Genomic DNA, 22,111 nt, shown 5'->3' on the forward strand with positions numbered 1-22,111 from the left:
TGTGCTGAGGTGTTTCTTTGGCCAGCCATGTATATATTTGCTACAACTAGTCTGGTATCTACTCTGCATTTCTTACATGAACCAAAATGAGCTATGATCCAAGCTGCGTTACTCCGCAGAGCTTTGATCGGTCTCCCTTGTGGCGCAAAGAGATGTGCACTTGTGCCAGATATTAATGAGCTGGGTAAAAGAAAAAAAGGAGAAAATCAGCCACATACCTTTTCAGTTTGTTGTTTGGTGCTTCTTCTAACTCTAAGTCTGATCGAGTAACTGCACACTGTGGCTGTGCAGCAAAGAAGCCTCTATCGCCTTTCCACAAGCTGGCAGAAATACTTTGGCTTTTTAATGGTGTATTACAAGCATGTTTAGTCAATGCAGAACAAATGCAGGCTACATATTGTATGCATATCTAAGTCAGGTGAATTCTGGATTGATTGGGATGTATTAACAGAATCCTCTTGTTGTGTGGAGCATGGCTTTCTTTGATGGAAATTAACCACTTCTTTTCTCTAATTTGCATTGGTTGCCATTTGTTTTGTATTCCTGCCTGATGGTGAATTATTTCACGAGGATGTTACAGTGAAACTGATCTTGGCTTTCACTGGAAGCAATCATTTTGAGGATCACGGGGGGGAGCAAATATGGGTGAATAACACAGTCTGCATGGGCTGTGCCGATGCACTGTTCTCCCTCTGTCGATAGACTTGCCCCACTTTGTTCAACAATTGGCTGCTTCTGTTTTGTTGCCACAATAATTATTTATGCTGTAAGGATTATGTTTATAGATGCTTTAGGAATAACTGTACTGGCTGCCTGTGTTCCTAGAGAAGGCAAATCACATGTAGCACCTGACTGCAATAGGCAAGGCAGCTAGCAAGCATGATATTCTACAGTAATCTTATCAATAGCTAAATTAGAGGTAATCAACATGCAAAGCAAAGGGAACCCAAGAAAAAAAAACACGTACAGTGGCTGCTTCTAACCTGATGCACAGCAGATGTTAGTTATTATTCCATAAACACACTCGACACTTGGCTCAGACTCTTCACCAAAGACTTGAGACGTGACCTAGACTCCAGCTGAAAGACTTGCATAAAATGATTGTGAAGATCTCTGGTCTGCACATACAGAACAACTTCACTGGGATATTTTTTTTTATGGGAGTAATTGTACTTTTGCTTGAGTAAGGATTGTCAGCACTCTGCGCACCACTGTGTGTGTGTGTTTGTGTTAGATGGGGTGTTGAATCAAGAACCACTGAACCATCTGAGACTGAAAGCTGGAGTGAATTCACAAGACCCCCTCCTCACTTTCACTCTTCACCTCTCGCACTAATCGCTGCGTAAGTCTGCCAAGCTTCACGCCAAACAGAGATGAGAGAACCACGATGCATAGAGTGTGCAGCGAGAGTATTACTGTACACAATTGTGGGGTGTAACTCAGAAAGTAAAGTACATTTACTCAAGTACTTTAGTAAAAAAAAATTGTAAAATGCAAGAACAAATTCAAGGTACTTGTACTTGTCTTTTCATGACACTTACCACTTGTACCCCACGATAATCTGGATGGCAATACTGACCTTTTAACTTCACTTCAATTATTTCACAACTTTAGCTATGTTACTATTTTAGGTTTCTGCATACAAAACATATGAAGAGCTTATAAAATATGATGCTTTGGTGTTTCAATTATTTTAAAAGGAATTGTCATTTTCAATATTTTTGTAAATGTACTACAATCAATTGATTGAGAAAAGACTTCAGATTCAGATTTCTTCATTATAAAAATAAACATCATAAAGAAATCATTAATTGCAGCCCAATACAACAATTCAAAATAAGTTCAATCTCAATCAACTCCAACAGTAAAGTCCTGCGTTGACATTAATCCATGAGTAATAATAAGTACGCTTTCATGCTTATACTGACAGACTTTTACTTTCCATTAATTTCATCAATTTTCAGTGCAGGAGTATGTTTATAGTGTGGTAAATAAAGTTGATTTTAGGGATGATTTTAAAGAATAAATATTTAAATAAAAAAAATAAAACTTAAAAAAAATATAATAATAAATGACATTATTGGTAGAGCTGGGCAAGCCAAAACAAGAGCAAAGAGAGAATGTACAGTAGCTAATAATATGAGAATCCTTGTGCTCGTTCCACAAGCTAAAAATATGCAGTCTTGCTAAACAAAGATTTCCAGTCAGCTCCAGCCTGTCCTCGACTGGTCCCAGGCGTCTGAATCGCTCTCCTCTCCAGTTTTTTTGCAGCCAGTCATACAAATCTGATGCTGTGCCCATTCAGCTCTGTTTCTAATCAAAGACAACGGAAGCGATCAGAGCTTTATAGGCGGGATTAACGACTGGGGATATTATCTTCCTGTCCGAGGGAGAGGATGGACACGGCCTCACAGGCCGTTGTACACTGACAGGTGGAAATAACAACTCTCACATCCGTATGTTTCGTCGATCAGCGTGACAAACACTAACTGCTTCTGGCAACAGCTAACGTGAACAACACTGTCATGCTAAGTTTGTCTGAATACAGTTCCTTCTTTACCTTTCTATGTGTCTGATTTGTAGTCCTTGATAATTTATATGCTGCACAGCTTCATATTTTGATTTTGTCATTTTGCAGGCGGAGAAGATTTGTCACCAGTAGCCCAACAGAAAGTAAGTCACTCTGTTTTATTGCATCTTGCATGCAGGGAGAGGTTGAGTTTCATAGAAGCCTCTTGTCCAGTGTCCGCCTGCTCTGTGCTGCTCTACTCTCAGCTCTTTCTTGCTGTCCAACACTGGAACAGATGCCCTATTGTAACTTTCTCCTATTGTCGGCCCCTCCTCTTTTTTTCTTCCGTCCTCTGTCTTTCTTTCCCACCCGCCCTCTCCTTCTCTTGGTCCCGTTCCTCTACTTTTCTCTTGTAAGCCTTTAATGGTGATTAGCTGTGTGCTGCTGAATGTGTCCCTGTGTCTCCTCTCTCACTGGGAGAACAAGTGCTGTCACTGAACTCAGTCCTGCACTGTTCGCTGAGCTATTGACTCACCTCAGGTGAATGGTTGGGATACAGCATGGGAATGTGATTTAGGGATACAAGGTAGTTTGTGTGCGTGTGCGTGTGCGTGTGTGTGTGTGTGTGTGTGTGTGTGTGTGTGTGTAGGGATGCCTGAGTGGACTCCTGTTACTGATGACGGAGCTGTATGTGACAGGGCTCTGGCTCCAACACTGGTAGTTTCTTATTGTGAAGATACATTAGCACTCACATGTACCTATGCACACACACACACACACACACACACACACAAAGACACAGTGTATTCACCTTCTTTGGTCCCCATCAAGGAGCCAGGACAAAGGTTTCCAGTACAAAAGGGATTGGAGCTCCTTGAGCCCTCTTTAATACATCAAGACTTTACCCACTCTGATGCACTCGTTCAGCACTTTGCCTGCATTGTGCGAGGGGGCACATTGAGCCAAAGGGTCTTGTTTTTGCATCTGACTGAATAAGCCTTTTGTTGTTGTCCATTACCTTCCTCTTGCAGACACTTGTCATAAACAACAATGCACAAACAAGTATGTGCTAAAACGTGAGCTAAAAGCAGCTTGTTAGTGTGATGAACATTTTTTTGAGAAGCAAAAGAAGAAATTTCATTGTTACCAAGTTCACTCAACTAAAGTTGCACTGAGGCACAGGTTCAAATTGTTTTGCAAATACTAACCCTAAGTAACATAGTTTCACAAGATTTTCTTCGTCTTTGCTCAAAAAGCAACCAGGAGCTGAAACACTTGTTTTTGCTGACCTCCTGGGGTTGAACTTTGTACTGTGCTGCAGTGATGGAAACATGTACATCAGAGGGTCAGTACGCTGTGACATCACTGGTGGGTGTGGTCAGAGGTGCAGCAGACTGCACTTGACCGACTTTGCTTCATTAAGTACGAGGAAGCCTCCTCCCATTTGATGAGATACTGCATTGACTGTTAGTCTTGTGGGCAGGAGCTCCATCCCTTTCTTCTTCTTCTTCTTCTTTTTATTGTCAGGTGCCGTTCGAGTGAATGACATCTCATCTCTAGATATTGCTAATGTTCTACACACGCTGTACTGCTGTACTGGTGGGGAATGTAGCAAATGCATTAAATATGCAGTTATTTCTCTTATTGACCTAATAGCCAAACTTTTTTTCCTATTTTATGGCTTGAAAATACAGGAGACTTTACTGTGAAATAGTTAAACTGGAGGACAGCAGGAGAGAACAGTAAAATACGTGAGAGTCCTGGGAAAGACGGAAGGGGTCAGCTAAAAATGATAAACATGCTAACATGATAAATGAACCATTGATGAATCCATTCATACACCGTTTACAGTGGCCACCTTTTCAGAGAGTGGAACCAGTTTATGGTTTCTCTGCTCCGGTTTAAGTACATCAGCCTGCAGCAGCGTGAGACTTCCCTCAGTCAAGATGAACTTCATGTCCAGACTGATTTTTATGAACATTATGAGACTGTCCGCACACTTTTCAGATCAATCTTCTCTGGAAACTGCAGCACAACTCATCAGCAGCATCATAATTATCATCAACAGCTTTCAGCGGCTCATACAGGGTGTGTGAGAATGCTCTTCAGCTGTTTTCAGCCATTGAGTCTTTATGATTTAGTAGGTTTGGCTTTGTTACAGCACACTGGAGATGCTTGGAGCACTCTGCACTGTGGGACCAAACTGCCATTATGAACCACTACCATTCTAATAAATCTAAAAATGCATGTTAATCAGCTGGTCTCAGATGGGAGTGTGCATTAAAGTCAGGTGCAGTGGTGAGGTCAACCAGTTTTGCATGTACCTTTTAAAATTTATACAGTTGTTTAATTAGCGCTCAGGATCTGGGTCCTGTCTAATAAAATGAAAGGTCACACATGGTATTCTGTTAACTTGCACCTATACTCACTATTTGGTCATTTTTGTTTTTGAAATGGTATTACAACTACTTGGCTCAAGATTGAACAAAAAGTGCTGCAAGACAGGATGTCCAATAACTTCTGACTGCTGAAAGGTGTGAAGCCATTTTTCAAATGACTGTCAAATATAATTTCTGCCAGTAAGACCATAGCAAACAGGAGTTTATAGACTCATTTAGTTACTTGTCCTTCATGCCTATGGATGTATGAGGCAGAAAAAAGGCAGCCTCCTCCACTGTTGGCCCATTATGTAGTCTTATACTTACAAAATTAGCATATCCATGCTTTTAATGGCGCATAAGGACAGACAAGCCTCCTCCACTGTTGGCGATCTGTGGCTCACTTCTGTGGCAGCGTGACAGAAACTCATCACCATCACTGCCTTTAGCCTCGCTTTATATGGGCATAGCATCCCATGTCTTTTTTCTGTTTTTTTTTTTTTTTTTAAATTCTGATGACTTTTGGACTTAATACTGACATGACAAATGTTGGCATCTTGAGACACTGCAGATCGAAGATTGAGGAAGATCTGCTGAATGTGCCCCCCCAGTTTAATTCAGAGTGCGAGTGTATCCCTGAACTCATGCCTAGTGGCGTAAATATGAGAAACCAGACTCCTCCACTATTGGCAGTCCACTGCCTGCTTGGCAGCCTGACCACAGCACATCATCCCTCCCTCAGCTTCTGCAGCTCTTCTCCAAGTTATTTTTTTCTTGGGTTATTTTTCTTCTTTTCTTGTGTATTTGTTTATTCCTTGCCCCGAGGGCTCCCTAAATGTTACGGCATGTTTTCTTCCTGGTATCCTTAAGTGAGGTCAAATGTGACTTTAAACTAACAATGAGTTGATTTGTGGATTATGCAAAAAGGCAAGAAAAGATGACATATGTAATTTTATGTCGTAGCTCATCTCTGTGCACACTGCTTTATATTCCAGTCAGCAGGAAATGATACTTCGCCCATCAGTACCCTGTGCTTGTTAGGGCTGTTGGAATCTCTGCAAGGTGATCATTGAAGAATATGGCCAGGGCCCTCATTAAAGGAAGACATGGCAGTCACACATTTAGGGGTGCAATATGCAACCACTGGTGGCAAAATAGATTTGGCATTACAGGACAAGAAAGTGAAATGGCATGTTGACATTGTTGCATTTGTCACTAAAACCTTCAGGCGCCCCCCCAACCGCATGCTATCTCATTATCTTACAGCTTTCAGCATGACTGCTGACTGGAAATTCAAAGAAGAACCCGAAGCTGAGGGAAAAATTCTAAAAGTTTTTACACTACAATGTGACAAGGACCTGGAAAAGGCCAAAATTCAAAATGTCAAAATGTCCCTCCAGATATAGTTTTTTAGTCAGTGTGATCAGGAGGCTGCTGGATGACAGGAAATCCTAATATTTCACACTGTAGCAAAAATGTTGCTGTGTTTGGGGAAATATGTAGTCTGCATAATAAAACCAAACTTTGTTGATCTGGCAAGAGTATTTACCTTAAACACAAATGAACTTATTAGTAAAACTGCCAATACAAACTGGCTCAATAATGATGAACTAAACTAAACATCCAGTGACGAGACAGTGAACAAATCACTGACAGTGAAACCAGAGTGGGCGGGAAAAGTACGCAGCATATGAATGAATGAATAAAATTAGTAGTGGCTATCACTGGAGCAGCTGGTGCAAGTGGTGCAAAATATGGAACCATGCTTAGTTGTGAAAGCCATTTCTGATAAGAAATTCACCCAGTTAGCAGAAAGATAAGATAAAAAGTAAAACTTCATTTATCCCCAGCCGGGGAAATTTGGGCATTGCAGCAGCATGTGATGGCAGTGGGAAGAAAATAGCAACAGAGATGGAGAAATATATATATATAAAAAGAAATACAAAATAAAAAAAGTAGACTATATATGTTCATATTATACAAGCAAAATGAAATTTTTGTAAAAGAAAAAACTATATAAAAAACATGTATTGCTACAATAACTGTGGAAAAGAAAATTTTAAGCTGCCTTCGGATTCAAAATAATAATAATAAATAGTGTTAATACTATTGCACAGAAGAATAAAATATAAAAAGTAAAAAATATGTAATACTGCACAAAATGTAAAGGAAATATGTAATATCGCATAAAATGATGAGTGTATGTTGGCATAAATGCAAACAACATCAACACAGTCACAGTAAATGATGCTGCAGTTGAATAATTTGACCGCTGTTGGTATGAAGGACCTCAGTAATGTCCTTCATACTCCAAAGGACCTCAGTCTTCTCAGCGGATGAAGATGAAGCAGATGAACTTTGGCCCTTTCTATACCAGGCACCAGTGTTCGTGGACCAGTCCAGTTTATTGTTTAGGTGTACACCCAGGTACTGTATTTGTACTCCTCCACGATCTCAATGTCAAATCCCTGGATGCATACCGGTGTAGTCTGTGGTGCTTTCCTGTGGCAGTCTGTCACCATCTCCTTGGTCTTGCCGGCATTGATGTGCAGGTGATTTAGTCCACACCAGTCGACAAAGTTAGTGATGACTTCCCTATATTCCAAATCGTTCCCCTGCGATACACATCCAACGATGGCTGTATCATCTGAGATCTTCTGGAGGTGGCAGCTGGTTGTGTTGTCTCTGAAGTCTGATGTGTAGAAAGGTTTGACTTGAATGGCTCAGAATTCAGCAGCTGAGTCAGAGGCAGGTGAAGATTCAGTGGTTGAAGTTGATGTTGGAGCAGGGACGGGGGATCTTTGTACCAGTAAACAAAACACGCCATAAAGAAATGAATCTGCTTTGAATGTTCCATGACGAGATTCAAAAAGTCTCTGTCCAGTCCTAGGGCGGCTTGTCCCGGGGGAGGCGGGTTATGGGTGGTGTCACAGGGAAATGATACCAGCATCCGTTTTGATTTTTCTTTTCTTTAAATAACTGTACATCATTACTAAACAACCAGTGACTAAAGATCTGGGGTTTGAGTTTCAATGATACATGCCATATTTATCTTTAATGCTGATCCTCATATGATTTATCATACATTTAACTGAAGTGTTAGAAAACTTCTTAAATAGTCATGAATACAGCAACAGTAGTAGAGTAATGGCCTTATAGCATTTCAGAGGCACCATACTTCTTTGAAAAGAGTTCCTTTGTTTGGACGAGAGGCAAAAGTTCATCAAAGGGGGGAGTCCCTGTGAGTTTGTGTGTTTCAGACACACATTTATTGCTTCAGTTTCATTTCTGGTTGTGTTCCAGCAGTTGTGTTGGATTATTTCTCCTTTTAATCCCATTTTGAGAAATCCTCCATTGTTCTGTCTGAGAAATTCCATGTAGGTTTAAAACAAGGTCTTGGCTGTTAGGAGCTGGGCACGGCAGCGGTCCAATCGTCCTGCGGTCAGGGGATCATGTGGAACTTCAACCAGGGCCGCTAACAGTCGCTAACCAGTCCTGTCTTCTGTCTCCTCCAGGAGAGCTTTGATCCTCTTAAATGTAAATACCAGTTTTTGTTCTGGTCAGAGCCCAAATGGTCTTTTGCAGCTGTAAGGCAGGAACTAGCAGCCTTGGCGTCTGGAGGGGGTTTTAACCTTTTGGCACGGCCCATTAAAAATCTGTGGCTTCTGCTGAAGAATATCCTACAACAGCGTTCAGACTTCCAAGCTTTCGCCCAGACTCTCGTCTCTTTATCTCTCTTCATATTCAGCGGCTTGTGCTGCAGCAAAGCTCAAAACCGAGCTTAACAGTAGGAAAAGTATTATCACTCTTTAATGTGAAATCTCATTAAATTAGTTTTCCAGCTTCAGTGTTTCTCACCATCCGTTTGCCAGATGTTCTGAATGAATCATCGTCACCTCTCTTCGACCCGCTAAACTTTTTTTTTTTTTCTACCAAAACATTGTGGGAGCTGGGCATCGAGTGGCTGTCCTTTGCTGGGAGGTTATTGATGAGTTGCTAATGAAAGGCCTATTAAAGACGAGCATATTGATCCACTGAGGGCCTGATGACAGTATCATTGCAACAGGGACACAATTGAAAAAGACATGCACTGCCAAGAGGCTGAGGAGCGAGGATGGAATAATCATCTTAGACGCCGCTCCCTTGGCCTCGCTGGTGGTTTTTTTTAGTTAATATCTGTGTGACATTCCTCTCTGTCTTTCTTCTTAATCTCACATTTAAATGCAAATGAAAAACATCATATTTTACAATGAGTTACACTAACTTGATTTCTGTCTGTCCCATTATTTGTCCTGGCCGTCAGAGCTGTGGAGAGCCTCCAGCTTCTCAACTGTGCCCCCATTACTCACAAACACAAGAAATGACTGCATGAATAAAGCAGCAATGAGTGAGGGATCTTTGTCCTAACAGAGTTATACCGCTATGAGAAATCCAAACATGAACTGATCTGAAATCATGATTCAGTCAGTTCGATGAGGTTAACGTTCCACACTCCAAGACGAGCACTTTGATCCCCTGAGTGGCAGTAATTGCCTGTTTAATTACTTAAACTAATCTTCAGGAGAATATTTGCTTGTTTGTTGAGATATAATAGAAAACCTTTAAAAACAACCTCCCTGCCTCTGAAAGTGTGAAAGTGTTGTCTTGACCTTGGAAACAGGAGTTTGATAAAAAACAAAGTTTAAAAGAATAGTTCAACATTAAGGTAATGTGCTGTTTGTTTTCTCGAGTTTGTTGAGAAGACAGGACCCACTCTAGTGTTTGCATGGTAACTCTGAGGCTGGAGCCAGCAGGTGATGAGTTTCGCTTAGCATAAACACTGGAAATAAAGGGGGAGTGCTCGTCCATTGCCAGACGACCACAGTCTCCAGGAAGTTGCTGCTCCCAGCAAAAGGACTGTCAAGCACTTAGTCCCCTTTAGTGGAGGTAAAGTGTTGTCCCCTTACACTTTAAAGGTTTTCGAAAAGGATAAATGAAGGAGTGTCATATCAATTAGTGATCTTAAGGTGCCATTAGGCTTTTTTTCTTTTTTTTTTTTTACCTTTGGACAGAGAGAGGGTCGCTGTTTTCACCTCTTTCCATCCTTCCTATCCTTCTTTTAGGATAACTTCCCCCTTCCACTTGTCCCACCTCGACACTGCAACTTCCACCTATTAGTCTTTGTAAAATTGTTCAATATCTGTTAAGTTGCATGGCGATCCTGAATAAGCAAAAATTCTGAAGGCCTGCCATAAACTGTAGATTGTCTTCAGGTCCGTTATACAGTTTTTGGATATAGGTAGATCGATAGGTAGATAGATAAGAATAAAGAATAGGAATAAATACATACATGCTTGCTTATTCTCTCTGTGAGAGAAAGTCATATGAGAACACATCTGAAAAGATGTCACCTTTCGACTCCCCTTGGACTTGCCTCCCTGCCTTTTCCATTATTATTGGACTACTACAACCAGTTTCTTTCAGACCATGCCCATATCCAGTGTCCAATCTGAAGGGAGGAGTAAGCTGTGATCTAACTGTATGAGTCACTCTTCACACCTCTACAATGAATGCTATTTCAGAGCCAGATTGCTGTGATGCTGTTGTTACATGGAGTCAGCTCCTTGTCAAACCTGCTCATGACACAAATTAAAGACTAGATTGAATTTCTTTCAGGAAAAGCAAAACACTTTTTACAGGATGCTTTTCTTTCAGAAACCCTTCAAGAGAAAGTCTGTGTTTTATGTGACATGTAACATAACTTTTAAACTAAAAACAAAAAGTTGCTGAATGGTACAGATATGAGTCTGAGCCACATGTATTTATAACACCACAGCAGCCCATCCAGTCTCACCCACAGGAAGTGTGGTTAATCAGTGGATGACGTTACACTTGGGTAAAACATAATGCAGTCCTTTTTGTGCAGGAGTAAACATTTAGCCTAGTCAGAAGAAAACTCTGTGTGTCCAAAAGAGCCAATTTCTGAAAAGTTAGTCGAGAGATTTGTTCACTAATTGGAATTAGTGTAAAATGAGTCTAACCAGTGAGAATCAGACATGTCTCGGAACATATTTGATTAGTGATTAAATACATGGTTGACAATAATGTGCAGAATTTAAGCAGGTTGAAACACTAAAAACACTGATTTAGAGGTAATACCTCTGACAAACAAAATAAGAATTTAAGAATTAATAGATTACATTTCTAAAAATATCTGATAATCAAACATATTTATTTTTCCAATAATTTTTCAGGTGCTTCTACTTCCTTTAGTACCACCACTTCTACTACTACTACTGCTGCTGATAATGTGCTACATGCTATTCAGCGTACAAGCCGGAATTAACAGTATCCTGTTCAGGACACTTTACTCCACTTAAATCAACACCTCTGTGTACCATTTTACAATAAATTGCTGGCCAGGTTCCAGACCTCTGAATCACTACCCATATCTGAGTTTTTTTCTAAAAAAAAAAACAAAAAAAAAAAACAATCCATCACAATGGGACTGATACAGACATGTAAAAAAAAAACATTCACCAAAACAAGACAGAAATTACAGAAGCTCTTAAATTGTCATATTGCTTTGATCGACATGGCTAATGCTCACCTAAAGATGGGTTAATACCATTTTGACAATCATCAAGCAGATTTGTTTCATTACCCCCTCTGCATTTGTGAATATCCAGAATTATTATGGTAACAGTACAGGAGCAGGACATAGAGCACAGTACACACATATCATTGGCCTCTTAGGATGTGTCTTTTCCAAAGTTTCAGAAGGCTTTTCTAACTATCCAAAATGCTCAACATGAGAGCACAAACATAAGCAAGTAATCCAAAAATATAATTCGACAGTACATACTCAGTCACACACAAACTGAGAGCTCAGTGGAATTTTAAGTCATTTCCACAATGAATAAACATGTGCTTACAATACTGTGGCAACAGTCAGCCATGTATTAGCTGTGTGTGTGTGTGTGTGTGTGTGTGTAAAAAAAAAAAAAAAAAAGAAAAGCAAAACAAAACAGTCCAATCACAAACACACACACACACACATGCAGGCCACATGCTGCCAAACAGGTTAGATGGGTGCAGGTAAGAGAGGAGGAAGGGCTATGTTAATGTCAGTACACACACAGAGGGAGAGGCTAGCAGCCAGGGCACACTAACAGGTGTAAAGGTTGAACTCTGAGGCAGGCAGTTACTGCAGACAGGTAAACAGTCAGGAAGGTGTAGGCAGGCAGTCATACAAGTAACCAGGCAGTGGGTTTTGTCTGCAGGCGGCGTGTCAGGTAAACAAGCAGGCAGCTCTCCCTGTCTGCTGTGTGTTGTAGCAGCAGAGACACAGGCAGCAGCCGCAGCAGCATAGGAAAGAAGCTAATAGAACGGCCTTTATCCTCTGCTGCCCCCTCTTTGAGACACACACACACACACGGATTGAGGCAAATACTGGGGCGCTCAACCAGCTCAGCTTTACAAGGTAAATATATGGATTCCTTTTCTTAAAACTTGTGCTGGATGTGTGAATGTGTATGCGTGCTCATGATTTTTTCTAAATTGAGTTAATTGGTTGCTTTCTTGCATCCATCACTGGCTGTGGTTCCCTGCCGCTGGTCGTTCTCTGCTTAAACACGCATTCAGGTTAATCCATTTACATGGATCTTTGCTGCTTTGAGACCCAGTCCAGTAAACAAGTTAACAATATTTCCTTGTTTAATAATGAGCAGGAGTAGCTTAACTCAAATACACAGGAGGGAAATGAAGTGATGCTCGCTGTCATGTTTGACATCATAATCTACCCATAATGCAGTGCGAGTTTCAGAGTGGAAAGGAAGAGTGAAAGCAGCCACAGAAGCCGAGTTTTCCAGCGAGACTTTAGCAGGTAATTGCAGTTGAGTTTCATTTGCGTCCTGTGTAACCAAGTGATGGGAGCTGATAATGAGTGTGTAGGTGCACTGGTTACCATGCAACACACCACACCAGGCCAGCCCTGTGACTGTGTGCTGTGTGTATTGTACGCTGTCCTCTGAGGATCCTCCTCAGTAACATTCATTAACAGAGGGACAGAGGGAGAGTACAAAGACCTGCAGCACAGTGTTGCCTGCCTGCTGCGGTTTTGTCTGACTGTGTTTTGCATGTGTCGGGGGTAGTATGTACACACACGTGCACACGCAGAGATGGGGCTTGGTATTTAACAGGTGTTGTGGCTGCAGGCATCTGGTAGCACTGTATCCCTCTGTGTGTGTGAGCGAGAGAGACAAACAGGAGGAAGGGAGAGAGACTGCCGTCTAAAACCTGATTCATTAATTCAAGTAAAATGAGCACAGAGGATAGCAACTCAAAAGAAATGAGCACCAAAAGGAATCACGATGAGAATGAGAGGCTGATGCTCAGTTGTGGATAGTAACTAAGTACTCACAAACTGTGCTTCGTCAAGTTTGATGGTACTTGTACTCTGCTTTATACTACCCTATACGTCATTTTCACCACCTTGTCGTAAGTGTTTTTGTCAAAAAGTCGGTTTCTATAGGCGGATGTGAACACAGCACTCGGACGCAGGACAAGACAAGTGGGCCGAGATCGCAAAGAAAGAGTGGTCTCGGCTCACTTCCAGTCAATCCCTGGAGCAGGGAGACCAAATGGACCAACCACCATTCTGCACAATTCCAGCAGCTGAGCTAAACCCGTGTGCTGACTGTGAAGTCTGTTCAGGAAGCAATCTTATAATTGATCTGCTTGAGCCATGTATGTATTTATGTAAATCAGTTGGCCACCATGGTAACAGGCATGCACATCAACGCAGGTATTTTTCCTGCTTTGTCAGCCAACGTGTGACAGCAAATGTACAGTAACAATCCCCGAACCACTACTGTACAAGACGGCTCCTTTTCATCCTGTCTCTACCTGTTAGTCATTACTCCTAACATGCGCTCCACTTGCAGTCCAATAATGCTTAAATCAGTTATTTCTTCTGGCTCTTTTTGACACCAAAGAACATAAATATGCACATCAGAAGCATTAAAGTGCTGCATAAACTTCTGTCAGTCGCCAGGATTTGATTTCCCCGTTTGGGTCCTGATTATGCACTGATGATGATTCCAATAATAACTAAGTATAAGAGACTGTAGTATGCTTCCTTTTGTCCCAAATATGAGTCAAGGTCAGAAACATATTTTACACCCTGAGCTTCAGTCAAACAGCCAGTATCATAGATGTTTACATTCTTGTTCATAGAAGTCGGTCCCTAATGCCTTCCTCCCAATGACATCACGCAGGCTGTGAATGATGGCAAGCTGTCATTGGCCGCTGACCATCGTGTTTATCAACGTTTTATGTCTCTCTCGAGTCATGGCATGATTTTTATGACTATAATTGCCTAATCTAATGCAGTCACCATTTTAACATATTAACAGACAAAGATGAATGTAGTCTAAATGCTACATAACAGCTCAGCCCACCTCACGACTGTACACTCTCCAGTTGTCTGCTGGACTGCACAGGGTCAAAGATCTCTACTCTGTTTACCCCTGACCACGAAGTCCCTTTCCACATTCAGAGGAGGATCCTCCGAGGCTCGCCGCTCGGCCTGAGGATCAGTTTGAATTCTGTGTCTGCACAGTAGGTGCACACTGGTTCACCTGCACATGAAGACGAAAAGGCAAAACAGCTGAGTGCAAATGAATCCCGGATGCACAAAGCCTGCAGGAAGGCTGAATGGAGAAAAATCCCATTTTTGGCAGCTACAAAGTAAATTAATAGGCTGTGTCAGAAGGGTGTGTCAGAAATCTCCTAAAAACCAGAGGAATCTATAGAGGAACCGGCTGTTGCCAAGTAGTCTGTAAGACTGCAGTGGTGTGGCTGCTCATGTGGAGATGATTGAAGTTGTAGTGAGTAGTTTAATGTGGTAGGTGTTTGCGTGAGGGACTGCACTGTTTGTCCCTCCACCACTTTGTTGGAGGGTGACAAACAGCGCGTCAGTTGCCGTGGCATTTCTGTATAGACATCATGTGTCATTTTTCATTGTCACCAGAGGATGATTCCTAATGACTTCTCCTCTTGCATCACCCAAACGTCCACATTTTGGTTTTGAGTGAAATGGTCTTAACATCTATTGGATGGATGGTTTTGAAATTTGATGCAGGGGTTCAAGTTCTGCAGAAGATCTTATTATATTCTTTTTACAAGTACCATCAACTGGGCATAATTTGCATAAAAATGTGAGGTTTTTCCATTGGAATCTGTACTGATTTGTTCATAAAACTCCTTTAAATAGTCATAACTGGCAGTTGCATTGGACATGACAGCGTGCTGGTGCCATAAAACACAGTGCGTGAGCGTAGCTACTTCTACTAAAAGTAGAAAAGAAAGTTGTTTTTGGCTTCATGTATTTTAAGGAGTTTCTGTTTAGACATGAAACATGAGTGCAGGGAATGAAAGTTTAAAGAGGGAGAGTAAACACTGCGAGGTGGATAAGCTGAGAATCTGATTTTATTGAGCAGCCGGGCTCATTTACATCCCTACTCATTTGTGTAGCCATGAGGGTCTGTGAGGGTCCACGTGACGTACATTTCATCATCTGCTTATGTCCACGAGGGTCCACATGGATGTCTGCAGCCCAGAAGAGTCGACTGCACATTTGCAGAACACGCTCACATACGCACACACTAATGAAGAAACAAAAACCACCACCAGTCTGGAGTACATGAGGGCCAATGCAGCCACATAATCCGAACCCCCGAAGTCTTCTCAGGTTGTAGCATGGCACGAGTCAGCACAACACCAGAGGGTGTCACATTACAGTTTAGGACAGCTGGCTGCTCATTATAGCACAAAGTTGTGACATGGAAAAAAACTAGTAAGTAAAAAGAAAAGTTTTCTTTATTTGATTCATTTCCTGTTTTTTCCCAACAGCGGTGAAACATGACAAACTTCAGTTGTTGCTGTTATTAGAAAGTGCACAGTTTCCCCTGTGGACCTGAGGTGTGTGTGTGGTGCATAGAAGAAATTAATTTTGTAGCTTGACCTTTCTGACCCCTTTCTGCAGTCTCCTCTGGTTGTTGTATGGATTTTTTCACTAAAGCTTTATTATGCGTGAAGTCATACTGACCTGTTGGGAGTTTAAGAACACATCACATCTCTGTCCAACGTTTAACCATAAACTTTTAAAACCACTTGCAGTATAAACATCATTAAATCTGTGTTTGTCTGTTATCTGCTTTCCACATATTTTTTTGGACTCTTTTCTTCTATAACTGGGGTGTTCCCTGGAAAAGTGATAAAGACTGCAGAACGTGTGTGGCATGCACGGCGGACACAGTCTGTGCATGCATGTTTAGAGTGCTGCACAAACTGAGTGATTGGGTTTGTAGGGTTAAGGGTTGATCTATTGACAAAAATAGAAAACAACATTCATAATTATGTTTTTCATTCCTATATAATCACCTGGAAAAAAGAATGAAATAAGAAAAAAGCTTTCCAATGGGACTAGTGAACAGACAACTACAGGTGGATCACATGGCATGGAAGCTATTGAAATTAAATGTTGAATAAAAAAAAAAATATATATATATATAAATATAAAGTAAATTAAATAGACAAAGCACTAAAATACAATAAAAAAAGGTCTGTCCTATTTGTCAAGTGTAGTAATACGAGTAACTTGGTATTAATTTGGAGTTATTAGGTCACATTTTCACTACTGTGGGCATCTTTCAAAACTGAAAGATGCACTTTTTGTCATGAAATTAGATATAAATACAAACAAGACTGAGCCAGAGATAATGTGAACAATGATTTGCATATTACCACCCTGAACAGACATCGTATCAAGTGTGTACAAACACTGAATGTGGAAAAACTGCTTTTAGCTTTTGTGCTACACACTGTCTGTGTGTTGTCTGTGTGTGTGTGTGTCTGTTTTACAACGCGCATTTAAAACTGAACACAGTTGCCCCCATAGGTCGATTTAAAAGCATGGTTATAAACGACTCCGCTCTTGAATGCAACTGTTTTTAACTGTGTTGCATTGTTGTCTGTTTATTTGCTCTTTAATTACTTCTACATGAGTGTATTGTTTTAACTGCACCCTTGACATCATTGGAAATGAGGGCATGCCCTCGATGGTTCTTCACGATTCAGATAAAGGTATTGATAATGACATTGGCTTTTTGTCATTCAAACAGTAATTTATTGACGGTCCCTAAGTGAAAGCCCTGTGGTTAAGAGCGAGGGCTCGGAGGGGAGCTAACTGTCCTCTGAAAGCCAACGCTGGGTGAAACTAAGAAGATGCCTTTGGCTCCAGAGTGAATGTTTGTTGAATAGCCATCTCAAAACTTTCAATATCAGTTGTATTTACCTCTGTAACTGAATCTATCCTGGCTTTCATTACGAACACACAGTTGTTTGCCTCACAAACAATAGCGGTTAATCGTTTCTCTTGATCCTGCAGTAATTGAGAATGAGTCGTTCCCTCTTTGACTTGACTGCTGTGTGTAACGTGCACAGCTTCGGTATAAGGCACAATAGTTTTGACATAAAAAAAAAAACTTTACATTTTTGTCTGAATTTTCAACAAAGGCAACGATAGGCATGGAAAACCCTGTAAATGATTTTCTACAAAGCACTTTATGAATGCTCCTTTCATACCAATGCTACATTAATATTTCCAGCTTCCTGGCATTGTTATGCACCTGCTGCTCTTTGATTTTCCCCTGCCTTCTTTTCTCTCTCAGCTTTTTTCTCTGCTTAATGCCATCTGACATTCCTTACCTGCAAGCAGACGCGGTATCACCTGTCGTCTGTTCGCTTTTTCTTCTGCAACACGATCTGATGTGTCTCTCAAACAACAAAAGGGAAGAGAGGAAAAGAAGGGGAGGGCGGTGGGAGAGGATGGGAGGCTGGTCTGCGGCACAGTATCTCAGACAGTCCAGCACTTTCTTTGTTATCTGCTCTCCATGTGGGAGAAAAGCATTCCACCTTCTTTATTATCATCAAGCAATGATAAGGACGGCCATGACTACTCATCTCTGCACAAAGGCAAGCTGATACCTCAAGGCCGTGTGTGTATGTGCGCGCGCATGTCTGAGGCCATGTGTTCAGGCCCAAAATCGCCAGGGGATATCTTTACCCTTTATTCTCTTACGAGATAATAGTGTTGGTGGGATTTTGTTGAGGTTTTCAGTGAAAGCTTAAGCTCACCTCAGTACAATGAAGCCCAATGGCGTTTGGATGCCAGTATTCAAAGCACCAAAAAATGACTAAATTTAAAAGTCTATAGCAACTGCTCTTTTCAAATGGTTTGTCAAGATAAACTGCAGAACTTGTTGTTCAGTTTTATCCAGTGTGGAGAGTCTGTTGGTGTCCTTCCAAAGAGAGTGGATTACATTGAAATGCCTCACAATGAGGTTTAAGCCACGGTCTCTGTTTGCTGGGCTTTCAAAAAGACTTAACAATCGAACATAATGGCACACGTAGGATAAATTGACACAGGAATAAGCAGGTAAGGAAGTGAAAATGGTTGGCCATGTCTAATCCCAAGGTGCTCAGTCAGGGACTTCTGTAGCTTGATTGGTAGAGAAAGCAACCTGTGGGCTGGTAGCTGTTAACGGGTAGGAATATTGTGAGTAACCGTGTCACTATATATGGAAGAACCACTGTGATCATGCTGTTTGCTTTAACTTAATGTGACACGGTGGAAATGGGCTCAGTGAATAGGTCCTGATGTGTACATATCCATTGTATGTAACCTGAATGCTGGAAAAATAGCAGCGGACAAAACTACAGGTGCATGTATGTGTGGGCTGATGAAAATGAACATAAACGCCACATTTCCATCATGTTTTTCACATTGTTTTCTATCATTTGAGGTTTGCCTGGTGCTGTTTTTAAACTGTGTCATTGGTAGTGAATGGAAATGCGCATTAATACCCATTTTCTTTTGCTGATTTTCTGTCAATTAGGTTCAAATTTGTGCTGTATGTCTTACAATAACTTTATAATGTTTATATATTTAGTCAAATTTGATGAAAATGTGTTTTATGGTATAGTTAAAATGCACAAGTCGTACAAAATAGCCCAAAACACTTCTCGTAGTACATGCTGTTCATGAAACATCTTCTACATATCGCACAGCTGCAGCAACTCTAAGAATTCACTTCCTTTCGAGAGCTGTTGGGAGCGTCTAAGTTTGTCCCTGGAGTGATGTCTGCGGAGGACAGTTGATCCTTTGTTGTGCTAATTAAAACTCAATGTAACAGTGTAGATTGGGAGAAAAAAAAAAAAAACAACAACAACAAACGCGTGGCCAAAATCCTCAGTGAGGGATCCCTCTGGGAATATAGGGTTTCAAGTTGTTTGTTATGTGAAAACAGAAGAGTGAGGTTTAAAGCACAAGAAAATATCCAATTAAGAAAAAGTTTAGGTTTTTTTTTTTTTTTTTTTATTTGAGTGTGCTGTGTGCGACTGTGGAAGAGGGCTAATTGCATTAGCATACTGCTATGTGAATATTGTGACCAGGCAGCTATCGAACTGCAACTCCCTTCTACTGTGTTGTGAAGCCCCGACCTTTATCTGCCTCGGTAACTCATAATTCTGCTCGAGTGGCCCCTGCATGTTAATTCAGAAAAAGAGGCGCATCAAATGGGTCAAATAAAGAACACTGAAGGAGAACCACATAGTGAACAGAGAAAAACACCCAGACCATTGAAGCTGCTCCCCAGTGTGATGAGTGGAAACCAAACAATATAGAATTCAAATGTCAACCTTCTTTTCACTCCTGTGACATTTGTTTTAAGAATACATGATTGTCAGTGCTTTAGCTTCTTGCTGTCTCTCTGTGTCTTTGTCACTATTTCCAGGCCACATAAATGGTATACTGTCTATATACAGTCTATATGCATTTCTTATGTTTTATGCATGGCAGCCACAGTGGGATTCTGACACAAGGTGGAAACATTCTACATGAAAATGGAATATTTTAATGATGTAATATAAATACAATGTTGCCTGCTATTTCAATTGAAGTTATCAGCTCATATGTCCTATAAGCCCCATTTACACTTGTCAGTTAAAATGTCTACAATCCAGATTCATTTGAGAAACTGTGCGTTGCTGTACTTCCATAGAAAGTAGATCACAATGAAATGCCTCACAGTGAGGTTAGTATAGCAGGATCTCCATTAGCTGGGCTCTCCTGAAGCAGTTACAGCATCACATAATGACACATGAGAGATAAATGACCAAATGAATAAACAGACGATAAATTGAAAATGTTTGGCCGTGTCTCATCTATTCAGCTGGAAAGGCTCAGTCAGGCACTTATGCAGTTTGATTGGTAGAGACAGATCTGCAGGCTGATCACACACAAGTACGTATGTGAGTGGTGGAGGACACGTCGATGGAAACAAAATGCCTTTCATTGATAAAACACGGTGACATGGTGGAAACAGGCCAATACATCATAACGCACATGTACACATGCGTTCCATGTAACCTAAATGTTGAAAAACAGTGGCAGACGAAACAGCAGATACAGCTACAGACACACAATACAGATTTGTTAACGCTAAAGTATGCATCTCTGTTACCCAGACCGCAAATCTGATGAAGGCATTTACTTAAAAATACCACATTAACCATTGTTACAATACAATGCAAATTCAAAGCATATAAACAAAGGTTCAGACTCATAACGTGAAAGATCAGTGAAATCAGCACAAGCCCAAAATGTATAATGTGAAGTGCTTAAGATTCAGTCAAAGGTGACGTTTTAAAGTGAAGGGAAATCTAGACTCTAAACTCTGCCTCTCCTAGTCTAATTTGGACTCTGGGAACATAGCAGATCACTAGCAGAGACCAAGAGGGCTGTGATGGTAGTGATTGACAAAGATTTGCTGAGATTGAGTATCTCAGTATAAACCCCTTGAGATGTATCATCTTGTTTTCAAGGGCATCCCAAAAACTAAAGCAGAGCATAAAATAAAGCAGGAATCTGTCTTCAGTTTAGAATTTATATATATATATATTCATGACAAAACAAGATTCTTTCCCTAACCCTGGACCTCATTTTGGATACATCATTGACAACAACAACAACGTCCAATACGAAAAAAAAAGACTTTACATTAGCTTTAAAGTGTCTGTATGGACTTCACTTCAGCCTGAGCTGACTAACTGTGTGACTTTTTTCTCTTCATCGTTTCTATAGTTTGGAAGAAACTGGCTTGACTGTCAGACGGAAACATAATGTGTCTTTCTTGCTGCTTTTCTCTGTCTGTAAGTTGTTACCTTCACTGCTGTGAGTTGGAAGCAGGAGGTGAAAGGCAGCAAATGAGCTCTAAAAAAGCGACTCCTTGGCAAAACGCACTCAGCATGACCTTTAGTTAACAGACAAATTGAGCTGTGACCGGAGCGCTCTTTAGACTCGAGTCGGGTGAACACGGCCGGGCACTGTGGGGAATGTGTGTGTGTGTATGAATGTTCGGGTGGTCAGTGTATGGGATGGAGGTGGAGATGCTAATGTGCTAAATTATTTTTAATTGTGTGTATTTTTGGTGTGTTAGAGTCTTCTGGGTTTGTTTTTTGTTTTTTTGTTTCTTTTCTTGCACCAAGCACAGGGAGTTGTTTGTTTCATTATCTTGGAGCGACTTGCAGACGTTTGCAGCCACTCAGTGACCTTTACTTCTGATTCTGTGTGTGTGTGTGTGTGTGTGTGTGTGTGTTATTCACTATACATTAGTGAATTCATGCTGGCTTCTGTTTAAGATTACTGTTGTGTTTTCACTGAAACGTAAAATGCATCCTCTTCCTCAGGTGTATTAAGTATGGTGATTTTTTTTTTTTTTTTTTTACCATTTTCATAGACTACTTTAAGTCTGTCTTTCTGTTATAAATTCAGAACTGAATGTCTACAGTGTAGGAAAATAACATGAAATGTATAAACAGGTTCGGGCTGTTATTAAATCAAAATACCGTTAGTGCATGTCTCAAATATTCTCCCCACCACTTCTTGTTTAAGCCCCATTGTGTCATACAGACCTGTCAGCAAAACATGATCACACAAAGTCAAAGCGTAGTTATGCAAGTCACTCATGTTCAGGTATGCAGAAGAATCTCCAACCTGGCATCTCGTGCTGCTTGTCAAATGTCTGCCTCTCCATGTCTAACTTGGATTTGCAGCATCAGCGCACTGATTCCATCTTTCACCTTCATGCCTGCATGGTTGGTGGTAGCCAGCTGCTTTGCT

At 40.9% G+C, this 22,111-nt stretch overlaps 1 protein-coding gene across 1 annotated transcript in view; it reads left to right on the forward strand.

Moving 5' to 3' along the window:
• The first annotated feature begins 12,134 nt into the window (after positions 1-12,134).
• LOC121606000 (inactive N-acetylated-alpha-linked acidic dipeptidase-like protein 2) overlaps positions 12,135-22,111 on the forward strand; it is a 472,539-nt gene continuing 462,562 nt past the window's right edge. The window contains exon 1 of the mRNA XM_041936153.1: positions 12,135-12,349. The gene's annotated coding sequence lies outside the window, so the exon portion shown is untranslated. The remainder of the gene's footprint in view (positions 12,350-22,111) is intronic.

The sequence above is a fragment of the Chelmon rostratus genome, chromosome 4 (genome assembly GCF_017976325.1).
Source record: "Chelmon rostratus isolate fCheRos1 chromosome 4, fCheRos1.pri, whole genome shotgun sequence".
NCBI classification, from domain to species: domain Eukaryota; kingdom Metazoa; phylum Chordata; class Actinopteri; order Chaetodontiformes; family Chaetodontidae; genus Chelmon; species Chelmon rostratus.